This window comes from Lissotriton vulgaris, chromosome 5, assembly GCF_964263255.1.
Source record: "Lissotriton vulgaris chromosome 5, aLisVul1.2, whole genome shotgun sequence".
Lineage (NCBI taxonomy): Eukaryota > Metazoa > Chordata > Amphibia > Caudata > Salamandridae > Lissotriton > Lissotriton vulgaris.
In genome coordinates, this window is record NC_141693.1 from 975,315,708 (window position 1) to 975,329,232 (window position 13,525).

Below are 13,525 nucleotides of genomic sequence, written 5' to 3' on the forward strand. Positions count from 1 at the left end.
CTCAACATTGGACGGACATTCATATATTTACTTCCCTATGGACTCTTTTGTAAGGTGGTGCAACCTGCAGTTGATATAATGATAGAGTCTACTACGCTGGTTTAAGGAGAGGTTCTAGTGTGGTTGGCCGTACTCCTGCACAGATCCTTCCCAACGACAGTGACCAAATGCATCACTGACACCCTGGGCTGTCTTTTAGGTATAGAAGGCCTCCTGGAGGGGAGACCTTTATATTTGCTCAGTGTGTACTCCTGCTACACTTGCAACCCCCAGACCTTAAGGAACTAGATCCTATCCTCCTCCAGGTACAACCATCATTGGAGGGGACTTTAATCCCCCCTCAGGCTCCAACAGGGATGCCTCAGGGCATCCCATATAGTTTGAGCAGCATCAAAAGACACAACTCGAGACTTGGATTGACTCTTTGGGGCTCTACAACATCTGACATGGCCTTGAAAGCTATGCACACCTAGACCACTCATAAGACCCACTCTCATATTGAATTTTTTCTGGTCCCCATGGTGGATTCGTTTCAGGTTACAGCTACTAATATCCTACCTCGCAGCATCTCGGACCACTTTTCGCATACACTCCATTACCATCCGCCTTGCATGAACCCCGACACTCATGGTAACTAAAAGCATGGTATCTGGTTGACCCCCAGTTTGCAGACTTTCTAGCCACACAAAATGACACCTACTTCCATACTAAAGGTTTGGTCAAATCCCCTGCTACATTCTGGGAGGTGGGTAAGGTCACCATGATAGGGTGTGCAAAATCATATATCAGACAGCACGAGAATGTCGAACAACTGGAAACAACAACGTTGGAGGATCAAATACTCCAGTTGAAGAGGAAGATCTTGGGTGACAACTCAGATGGTACTTGCCATAAACCGGCATGGGCTTAGGCCTCATAGCGACAGGTGACCTGTAAGGAGGCCTGACAGTACTGGAGGGCCTTGACCTGATGAGTCTATGAACACAATTACAAGAATGGGAAGCTGCTTTACTGGCTGGCCACCAAGGAGCTCATCTATATGGTGGTCCAAATGGTCCAGGATTCATCAGGCTGAATGTGTCGTACTCGCGGCAACGCGAACTACGTTTCCCGGCATGCTTGGGGGTTTTGACTCCAACTCCCATGATCCTCCACGACGCGCTGCATTCTCGCGAGAATCCCATTTAAGAGAATGGCGGTTGGAGGATCAGCATCGGGAATTCCGGTCCTGGTGTGAGTTGCTGCCTTGCCCTGTGTTCCAGTCCGGTAAGGGTGCTTGCACCACTGCAGTCTGGCAGCGCTTAGTAGCGAGTTGGTTGGAGACTCGTTTTTTGGACTTCTGACTTTTGTTGCGAGCTTCTGGGTAATCAGTCATTGCCTGGGAAGTTGTTGGTAACTTGAACTCCAGTTACCCCATCATTGTATGGTATTGGGGAATATCGTGGATTTGACTCGGTTGGTAAACCGGCCAACGGTGTTGGTGTGGAATTTAGCGCTATCAGACTTTAGATAGCCTTTCTGGTTGCATTGAACCTTGCTTAAAGTTCTGGATTACTATTTGCTTTATCAGCTTAGAAGCATTAGCTGGGATTGGGGACTCTTTGAGCCCTGAGGAGTATTGTGGAGTCGTATCACATGTGGGAAGGCTACTTTCTATTATACTTGTTTTGGCATTTAACTGTGTACTGAATCTTCTATTAACAGGGGTACTGGAGGTGTGGCTACACTCTTCCCCTGTGATGTTTATTGGATTCAATGATTGGGTATGTTACAAGATAATGTAAATAATGTGTGGTATATGAACCTTCATTCTGGTTGCCAGAGATTACATTGAATTTTGTCTCTTTGATTAGTTATGCCACCAAGACCTCTACGTAGCCTCTACACATCCACAAGATCTTCTTATTTTCTTTTACAGGTATAGGTTTTGACAGACACTTTCTATGTGTATACAGTGTGTGCTCAGTACTGTACAGAACCTTATCGGTATACACCCGTTACAACGCATCTTTTACTCCGCACTACCATTACAACGCGACTTTTACAACGCATACCATTACAACGCATTGCGCTGGGGGGCGCTCTAGGATAGGGAATAAGTATAATTTACTATCCAACACCTTCCCTAGGGTCCACGGGGACTGGAGTTAGAATAGTAAATTATACTTACCACTATCCAGCACCTCAAAGCGCTATGCGTTGTAATGGTATGCGTTGTAATGGTCGCGTTGTAACGGTAGGTAGTTGTAATAGTATGCGTTGTAACATGGTACATCCACCTTATCTTATGCTTGTGTCTGTTCCTGTCTTTCAGATCTCCCTCCCTGCTGTCCCCTTCCTTTCTTTCCCTGGTCTTTACTATTTTCCCCTCACTTAATCCGGTCAACGTTCTGTGCCATCAAGGCTATTCAGACATTGGCTAGATTTAGAGGTGGGCTTGCCATTCGACAAACCGATCCTGAGGACTATAAACGCAACAGAATTCCCGACCCACGTATTCTAGTCCTCCTGGTCGGGTTGTACCGGTATGGCCACCTTGGAGGATGTGATAGAGGCTCTGGGGGCATTGCAGTTAGAGGTAGCTGCATCTAGGCTAGAGACTGCCGACTTAAGGGCACGTGTGGATGTTGTACATCGCAATCCGTTTGATGTTGGGGGCCAGGCGCAACCTCAGTCGGTGGTGGTGGAAATACCTGTGTCAGTGCCGTTAGCTTCACCAGAGCGTTTTTCTGGGGATTCCGATAAGGTACAGGTATTTCTCACACAGATAGCGCTGCATTATTCATGTAAACCTAGGTCTTTCCCCACAAACCAAACTAAGGTAGCCTTCCTGATCTCTTACCTAGCGGGCACAGCTGCACAGTGGGCGGTCGCATTAGTTAACCGCAATGATCCTTTATTACATGATTGGGAGGCTTTCAGAACAGAATTCCTAAGGGTGATTGATAGAAGGGCTGATTCATACACATCGGACAGGGAATTGCTTGAATTAAGGCAAGGAAAGAAGGATCTAGTTACCTATTTAACTGCATTCAGGCGCTTAGTCACAGAGACCACTTGGCCTGAAAATAAACAAGCGTCGATATTCCATCAAGGCTTAAGTGATGAGCTTAAAGATGTGATCGCGCAAATAGATCCACAGCCTACCACTTGCGAGGGCCTGATTAATTTGGCCTTATGCCTAGACCATCGTTTGGGTGAGCGTAAGGGGGACAATAGGAGGAAACCTGGTGTAGATCCACATGTCACCAAGGAGGGGAATCCCACTCCCTCAGCAGAGCCTATGGAGATAGGGGCCGTGAGGTCGGCTCTGACGCCTGCTGAAAGAGAATCTCGGCGTAAACAGGGTCTCTGTTTAGACTGTGGGAAAAAGGGCCACTCTGTGAGAGAATGCCCGGTGAAACCTAAAACCAGTAGATTTCGGGGTAATAGAGTGGCGGCAGCAGAAGCAGATAAGGTGTCGGAAAACTAATTGACTCTGGGAAACAGGAAGGGGTTTCTTGGAGTCCTAAACACGCCCCTTCTTTGAGTGGCAGAACCAGCCCTGTGACGAATCATCTCTTTATGTCCATAGTGTTAATACTGGCAGGTAAAGCAGTCAGTACGGCTGCTATGGTGGACTCGGGGGCAACGGGCATGTTTATTGATTTGCAGGAGGCCCAACCTATGGTACAAAAAGTAAGTCCTGAAGACGTTTATGCTGTGGATGGGAGGAAGCTTAACATGGGTCCCATTAGTTATGAAACTGTGGAAATTGAGGTGATCTTGGAAGATGCACATTCAGAGTTCCTAACTTTTGGGGTTATTAGGGCTCCTCAATACGGTATTATATTTGGGTTACCATGGCTAGAAAGACATAATCCTAGCATTAATTGGGACACCAGAACTGTGAAGATGGGGTCCGACTACTGTCTGCAACATTGCTTTCAGGGCACAATGAAACCTGCTCAAGATTTGTCGGGAGGGTCTTGTATAGCTACGGCTGCAGAGAAAAGCGTGCAATTACCGGCAGCCTACAGGTCATTTGACCAGGTGTTCAATGAAGAGCAGGCAGAGGAGCTACCTCCGCATAGGCAGTATGACTGTCAGATTGATTTGGTCCCGGGAGCTTCGATACCATGTGGGCGGATTTATGCATTAACAGAACCCGAAAACCAACACTTGCGTGAATATCTGGACAAACTGTTAGATTTGGGTTTTATCCGTCCCTCCAAATCCCCTGCCGCCTCACCACTGTTTTTCATTCCGAAAGCTAATGGTGAGCTGCGCGCATGTGTGGACTTTCGCGCATTGAACGCCATTACCATTAAAAGTAGGTATCCACTACCTTTGATCCGTGTTCTGTTAGAACAGGTTAAAAAGGCCAAGGTTTTCACTAAACTGGACTTGAAGGGGGCATACCATCTGGTGCGTATGCGCATGGGGGGATGAGTGGAAAACGGCATTCAAGACCAGATACGGACTTTTCGAGTACCGAGTAATGCCGTTTGGTCTCTGCAACACCCGTGCGGCATTTCAGTACTTTTTAAATGATGTTTTCCGTGACATTCTAGACCGATATTTGATCGTCTATATCGACGATATCCTGGTCTACTCCGACACAGAGGAATTGCACCTTCAACATGCGGCCAGCGTACTTGCTATCTTGCAGGAAAACCGTCTGTACTGTAAGATAAGTAAGTGCGATTTCCATGTACGTGTTGTGGAGTTTCTGGGGGTAATGTTGAGTCCGGAAGGCCAGGAGATGGCTGGGAGAAAAGTTGATGCAGTCAGGAAATGGCCTGTTCCGATCAATGTCCGAGATGTGCAGTGCTTCATAGGCTTTGCCAACTTCTATAGGCGCTTCATAAATCAATTCTCTCGAGTGGTAGCGCCTATTACTCAGCTGCTCAGGAAAGGGAAACGCTTTGTGTGGTCTGGAGAAGCGCAGTCTGCTTTCATGGCCCTCAAAGAAGCATTTGTAATGGCCCCTGTGTTGTCTCATCCAGACTCAGAAAAACCTTATGTCGTAGAGGCGGATGCTTCGGAGGTGGCAATTGGGGCAATTCTATCCCAGCGGCATACGGACATGGGGCAGTTACACCCGGTGGCATTCATGTCACGTAAGTTGAATCAGGCGGAACTGAATTATCACATTGCGGAAAAGGAGCTGCTGGCTATACGCGACTCCTTCCAAGAATGGCGACACTTCCTCATGGGTGCCCGTCATGTGGTTACTGTCTATTCCGATCATAGGAATCTACAGTTCATGTCTGCTGCGCGACATCTATCACCTCGACAACTCAGGTGGATGATGCTTTTCTCTGGATTCAACTTCATAATTACGTTTCGACCTGGAGCCGAAAACAGAAAGGCGGATGCACTCACTCGCCAGTCAACATGCACTCCTTGTGTGGAGAAACCTGAGGCGAGCATCGTGGCCCCGGACCGAGTGGTGTGTGTATTACAGCCCGATACCTTCTTGAGAGACGTGAGGAAAGGGGTAGATACCTTTGTCTGGAGGACTTGGCTGGGTAGTCACCCAGAATGGAGGTTGCATGGAGGCCTGCCATTATTTCATAACAGGCTCCTGGTGCCTACCATGGCTTTGAGAAAACAAGTATACATATGGTGTCATGAGTCGCCTAGTGCGGGACATCTTGGTGTGGTGAAGACTCTGGAGCATGTATTGAGACAGTTCTGGTGGCCCTTGGTGAGGCCTGATGTGGGGAATTTGGTTGCTGCATGTGATCAATGCGCAAGAATGAAATCGGACCATGGTCGTCCACAGGGGTTGTTGCAACCTCTCTCTACTCCGTCAATAACCTGGGATCGGATATCGGTGGACTTCATCGTAGGTCTCCCTGTTAACAAGGGTTGCACTGCTATTATAGTGGTGGTCGATTATCTGTCCAAGATGGGACATTTTGTGGCCTGTAAGCAAGTGCCATCAGCGGGTCAATTGGCGGCGCTGATGATGGTCAATATTGTGAGGTTACATGGTCTGCCGAGCGTCATTGTGTCCGACAGAGGGGCACAGTTCACGGCACAGTTCTGGAGGAAATGGTGCTCGTCGTTACACATAGACTCTGCCCTTTCCACCAGCTTCCACCCACAAACAGATGGGCAAACTGAACGCTTAAATCAGACGCTTAAGCAATATTTGCGATGCTATGTGGATAATGACAAAGAGAACTGGGTAGACTATTTATGGCTGGCAGAGGTGGCTTATAACAACGCCACAGATAGATCCACCAAGAACACTCCGTTCTATTGTGTATATGGCAGACACCCTCATTTTCTCCCCTTTGTTCAGCCGACAACTGACTCCTTACTCCCAGGGGTGGCTCAAAGGGTGGCTCATATCAAGGAGACATTGGTTAAGGCACAAGAACAGCTACATGCGGTGAAACTCAGGTATAAAGCGGTTGCAGATAAACACCGAAGGCAAGGTCCATTGTACTGTGTGGGAGATGAGGTGTGGCTGTCCACTAGGAACATGCGTTTCAGGAAACACAGTGTGTTCAACCCCCGGTTCATTGGGCCATATAAAATACTGAAGCGCATCAACCCGGTGGCGGTGAAGCTAAAACTCCCTCCTCATCTCCGCATCCATCCTGTGTTCCATGTCTTGTTATTGAAGCCTTCCCGTTCCAAGGGCAACCCTCGTCCATCCCCGGTGCTGGTGCAGGGTGAGCTGGAGTACATGGTTCGGCGTATACTGGACTCCAGATATCGGAGAAGGAAGTTATGGTACTTGGTGTCATGGAAGGGGTACGGGCCGGAAGAGAACTCTTGGGAGCCTGCTTTGGGAATACATGCCCCCAGGTTGGTATCTGCTTTTCACCGGAGATGTCCTGCGAAGCCTGGCCCCTGACCCGCTGAGGGGAGAGGGATGTACTGTCGTAATTGCGGCAACGCGAACTACGTTTCCCGGCGCTGCATTCTCGCGAGAATCCCATTTAAGAGAATGGCGGTCGGAGGATCAGCGTCGGGAATTCCGGTCCTGGTGTGAGTTGCTGCCTTGCCCTGTGTTCCAGTCCGGTAAGGGTGCTTGCACCACTGCAGTCTGGCAGCGCTTAGTAGCGAGTTGGTTGGAGACTCGTTTTTTGGACTTCTGACTTTTGTTGCGAGCTTCTGGGTAATCAGTCATTGCCTGGGAAGTTGTTGGTAACTTGAACTCCAGTTACCCCATCATTGTATGGTATTGGGGAATATCGTGGATTTGACTCGGTTGGTAAACCGGCCAACGGTGTTGGTGTGGAATTTAGCGCTATCAGACTTTAGATAGCCTTTCTGGTTGCATTGAACCTTGCTTAAAGTTCTGGATTACTATTTGCTTTATCAGCTAAGAAGCATTAGCTGTGATTGGGGACTCTTTGAGCCCTGAGGAGTATTGTGGAGTTCGTATCACATGTGGGATGGCTACTTTCTATTATACTTGTTTTGGCATTTAACTGTGTACTGAATCTTCTATTAACAGGGGTACTGGAGGTGTGGCTACACTCTTCCCCTGTGTTGTTTATTGGATTCAATGATTGGGTATGTTACAAGATAATGTAAATAATGTGTGGTATATGAACCTTCATTCTGGTTGCCAGAGATTACATTGATTTTTGTCTCTTTGATTAGTTATGCCACCAAGACCTCTACATAGCCTCTACACATCCACAAGATCTTCTTATTTTCTTTTACAGGTATAGGTTTTGACAGACACTTTCTATGTATATACAGTGTGTGCTCAGTACTGTACAGAACCTTATCTTATGCTTGTGTTTGTTCCTGTCTTTCAGATCTCCCTCCCTGCTGTCCCCTTCCTTTCCTTCCCTGGTCTTTACTATTTTCCCCTCACTTAATCCGGTCAACGTTCTGTGCCATTAAGGCTATTCAGACATTGGCTAGATTTAGAGGTGGGCTTGCCATTCGACAAACCGATCCTGAGGACTATAAACGCAACAGAATGGTCCACATGTTGCTGGAGATAACTGCAGTATTTGTGGCTTAGTACCAGGACTTATATATCCATCACTCTTACCAACCGAATGAATTATACATCCCATTAGTTATAGCCTTCTTCCTTCACTATCCATGACATCAAGATCAGCCCTGGAGGCAGCCCTCACAGTTGAGGAAGTGGAGGAGGCTATCCTGGTGCTAAATACTGGGAAGATGATTGGGTCCCAGTGGATTCCTCACTGAGTACTACAGTAAATACCATGACATTCTTGCCCTGCATCTCCTGGAAGAATTGAAAGAGGTTTGCAGTGTAGGGGTCTTCCCCCCCACCCCTGGAAATAGACTCAGCATCCATAGTGGTTATCCCCTGGTCTACTAGCCCTAATCCCCCGTGTGAAGCATTCCACCCTATCTCCTTGATAAATACAGAACTTAAAATCTTTGCAAAACTCCTAGCCCGCCGACTTACCCAAGTAATAGACAAACTGGTCCTTCGTGATCAATGTGGCTCATGCCGGACTGTGGCATGCTACACTGTATCACATGGGTGAATGTGGCACTGGCCCATGCCCGAGAGATCCTAGACCTTACTTACATGAGGCTTTTATATATGAACCGAACGGTGCTGGTCCAGGTAAATGGGGTGTCCACTCTTCCCACTCATTTTTGCCCTTACTATTGAACAGTTGGCTAGGCTGGTACAATGCGAAACCCAGGTAACTGTCTGTGAATCGGGCGACCGATTTGAGGAGAAATTTAACACTATGCTGATGAAGTACTGATTTTCCTAACGAATCCCCATATTTCGGGACCGCACTTTTTACGGCTGCTAGAACTCTATGAAGAGGCATCCGGTCTCAAACTAAATATCGATAATCCTTTCTGGTCCCGGTATGGACTCAGCATAGTATTTAAAATTGAGGGTCTGGATGAGTATGTTGGCCTGCCAGGATAACAATGCTGACCCCTGATGAATAATCCATGTTGGAACTGGAACTAACTTTTTGCTCAACTGAGAACTTAGACTTTTGCAGAACGAGTATTAATGTATTCCTGTTCATACGAAAATTGAAACTGAAGAAAGTATTTCTTCAGTACCCCAAGAAGGCTTACTCTGCCACAGTCTTGGCTCGTGGTACCACTGCAAATGATTTCATCAACAGTCCTATACAGTAACTCATACATGTACTCACTGATCATATGTACTCATACACCTACACATCCTGTTACACAGACACTCATCCATAGAGTTACTCACACACATAGTCACACATGCAAACAAAGTATCGAACATCAATTAAATTGAATATACAGTTATACACACACCACCACACTTACTGCTACAGAAACTGACACATGCTTACTCTCTTAAGCAATCACTTATAGAAACACATAATAATTTATACAGGAACTCTTCCAATCTCTCAGTCTCACATACACCAATACTCACATATACTAGTTTAAAACATATGTAGTTACTCATAAAGACACTATTGAGACAGTTATGCACTCACTAACACATCCATACACACTCGGTTAAATGTTTAGGGAGCACGCTTAACACTGATGGTCGGAGCTGTTGTATCTTCCAGTTTTTTCCCACTTAGGAAAATTAAAAAGATAGCTCATCTACTAACACACACAGCATTCATCCAAGTAACCATAGCCCTTGTAATCTCCCGCCTGGATTTCTCGAACAGTCTCTATCTGGATCTCCCAGCGGGCTTGCTGAAAAGGCTGCAGATAGTCCAGAACCAGGCGGCCAGACTTATCGATTAGAACTGGATTGGAAAAACGTCACTGGTTGCCAGTGGAGCAAAGGATTGCCTTTAAAGCAGGATGTATCACCTTTAAAGCATTGCATGGTAGTGGACCAAGGTTCATTGTAAACATGATTACCAACTATACACCAGCACGCAACCTGCACTCTGCCCATCGTGGCCTAGCAAAAGTCCCTCCAGTCAGGAAGAAGCGGCAAGGAGATAGCTGCTTTCATTATCTGACAGCCACTTTTTGGAACTCCCTGCCACCGTCCATCCGACACTGCCAGGATCTTCTGACATTTAGAAAATCTTTGAAAATGTGGCTATTCCAGCAAGCTTACGCTTAGAGACTGTGCTCTGTGTTCCTTACAGACAGCGCCATGAAACCTACGGGTGTGCGCGCGCTTTAGAAATAAATATTAACATAACATAACATACCATAACACTCATCCGCACATGCAGTCCTGCATACATGCTGTTTTCAACACATACAAACACTGAATCACTTATTCATGCATCTATGCACTAAGTATATAGACACTAAGACACTCATACTGATACTCTACAAAACAACTAATAACCCATATACACACTCATGTAGTTACTCACCAACCCATGCAACCACTTATACACAAAGTGAGAGACTGCTACAGATATTTACAAATTAAAACATTACTCACTAACTTATGTATACACTAAGATACACTTAATCAGTTATATAATCAATTTTACAACAAAAATCATCCATTTAGACACTTATATACCCATTTATTTTTCCATCGAACTTGAGATGTACATATATAAAACATAATTCATTTTCAGAAAAACACCCATTCACTGGATGATGTCATCAGTGATGTCATCAGTGATGTCATTTGAGATGTCATTAGTGATTTCATGAGTATTGTCACTGACCATGTCATGAGTGATGTAATATGTGACGTCACCAGCAGTGCATTACGGGCGTGCGAGTTATAGTTAGCTGAACTAACTATAACGGGGGAATTTCTATGGTTTTGTACGAGTGAAATTTCCAACTCACTATAACGCCCCTGAAACCTAAGGTTTTTTCAGTGAATATATATATATACTAGCAGCCCGCCCCAGCGTTGCCTGGGGGCAATGAGGCTTCAGGGCCAACCGCCCGCCCAGGCCCCCGCCCGCCCCGACATTGTCCGTGCATGCCCATGCATGGACACGGACCAGGCCCCCCTCCCGCCCGACTCCCTCCTGCCCCGACTCACTCCCGCCCTGACTCACTCGGGCCCCCCTCCCGCCCTGACTCACTTGCGCCCCCCTCTCGCCCCGACTCACTCGCGCTCCAACATTTTCCTTTACTGCTGCCTTTTCCAGCTGATAGCACTGCGAAGGTCCTTCTTGCCTCCCCCTGCATCACACAGTCTCGCACTGAACTTTCCCTTTCCTTACCTGTGCCGCCGCTCCTCACTGCACAGCCGCTCATCACTACACCGGCGCTCCTCCTTCGTCGTCATCACGCACGTCGCGTCGCGGCCAGCGCTAGGTCCCGGCCGGCGCTACTTTCAGGGGACTACTTTGTTTTCAAACTTAATTTTTTTAATTTACTTTTTTTTAAAATATATATAGCCTATGTCCATCTACACACCCTGACATTTTCATAGATGTATCGGGTGTGTAGATTGGCGCTGTGGTTCCCGAGTTTACCTGGCCAAAAGGTGCAAGTTCTCTCTTTATAATAGTAGTATAGATATATATATATACATATATATATTCACTGAGGTTCCTGCCCACAGACACTCCAGCTCGCAGTGGTCTGACATCCCTTGCGGGGTGGTCCACTTCGAGACCAAGACGGGGTCCCACACTTTTTCACTTCAGATAATGGGATTGATTTTATCCTTGAGGGATTCTTGGCTTCTACACCTACATACATGCTAGGTACACTTAGGTACATCTAGTTAGGTTTGCATCATAGGAGTACGCATTTTATTGTCATGTATTTTTATACTTGCCTAAATTCATGGTTTTAGCACTATGATAGAAATCTACCATCCTTTTACTCTATTGATGCTTACAGTCATTTACAACTATTTATGGGCTGTTCTCAGAGACCCCTACTCACATTTCTCCAGAGACGTCTGGAGTGGGAAGGGAACTATCCGCCACAGCTGAGTAGGCATATCCTATTTATTGGCTGTAGGTTTATCAAGCTTGAAGGACAAAGTGTTCCTATTGTGCATAAAACCTTATCTCAGTTTCTTCAAAATAAAGGCTGACGAAGACGCTGATGTGCCTGCACAACGTGTAGCCGCAGTGAGGGAGGAAGAACAGGAAGGGGAAATAAACATTTCAGAAAATTTCAGAAATGCCCTTTCTCCTAAGCTAGCAGACTATGGAGTCTCAGCGGGGGGGGGGCAGTCACATTCGTGAATAAGTCTCACAAATCATAGAGAACAGGGATATTCTAATCATGGGTTAAATTCCCACAAGCAGATGCACACTGACATACATTTCATTCTTACACTGAAGATGAAACTCCAGATGAATACTGTCCGTATGAGGACATTGAAATTCTGTTCACCTACCAGGAGCACATAAACTGGTATAAAGGCACCACTTGGCCAGTCTTAGCCGCTTACACACCGCATCCAGACATTGGCTCAATGCCAGTAGCAGACTTACGTCTACTTCATAAAGAAATAATAAAGCTTTACAGAAACCTGACAGAGTTCGTGATGAGAACACTCACACTTCAGCCAACAAGGGCTACACAAACAGGACTAATTCAGGGATCTACAACTAAAATTACACCACAAACGCTACATTCAGAATACCTAAACTATAACACAGCTAGAGGCAGTATTTCGGCATATAAGCCCTCAAGAAAAACACAGAATGCTAACAATCTGCTTGCCAATGGGGATAGCTCCCCAGATAGAGGATTGTACCACTGGGGTACAGTTTTCACTGCAATATATACCAGAACTCGTGGAATTCCATCATTGGCAGTAATACCAGATGTATTAAGACAAGTACAGAATGAGTATTAAACAGAACCTGCTCTGAACTTAGGGATGAAATTGTTAGGAAGTTTGGCCCAGGTATCAGCTATCATATTAGCTAACATTAACGGGGATGAAGCAACAGTGGCAATACACCAACGCATGAGGGATTTCACTCATTTACAACAGAAACGTGAATTACCTAAAACTATTGCGGACACCTATGCTGAATTAGGGAGAGAAAGTTTGGGAGCAAGAGCAACACAACCTTAACTCATGGGTGGTCCTGAGAAGGATAACACCAAGCAAGCACCTGATTCTTCCCAGAAGAAATGGGATAATAACAGTAAAAAACTAAAGAATAGAGAAAAATGATCTCAGTGCAGTAGTGGGTCTCCTCAACAGGAGCCCTCCAAAAGGAATAGAGATAACATTAAAAAAACTGACAGGTATCAAGATACTGATACACGTTCCTCTCGTTCCCTTCAGGGTTCACCAAGAAACTCCGAGAGAAAAGGACGGTCAGAACACAGACAAGAAGTGCGTACAAAGTCCAGAGATACGCAGCGCACTTCAGACTATATTTTTAAAAAAGAAGACAAACAAAAATCAAAACCTCAATTTAAAAAGAAAGTAGCAGGTATTAAAGTTAGACAAGCCCAGAATTCTGAGGACTCAACTTCTGACTGGGGAATGTGCTCTGACGATGCTAGACAGCGCAGCAGAAGTAACAATATCTCGCCAGAACCTGATGGATTTTCTGGTGACAGCGGAGTTGAATAAGCATATCGTGGTGGAAATACCTGATACTAGGGTAAGTGCCCCACATAGGTTACATGAGATAAC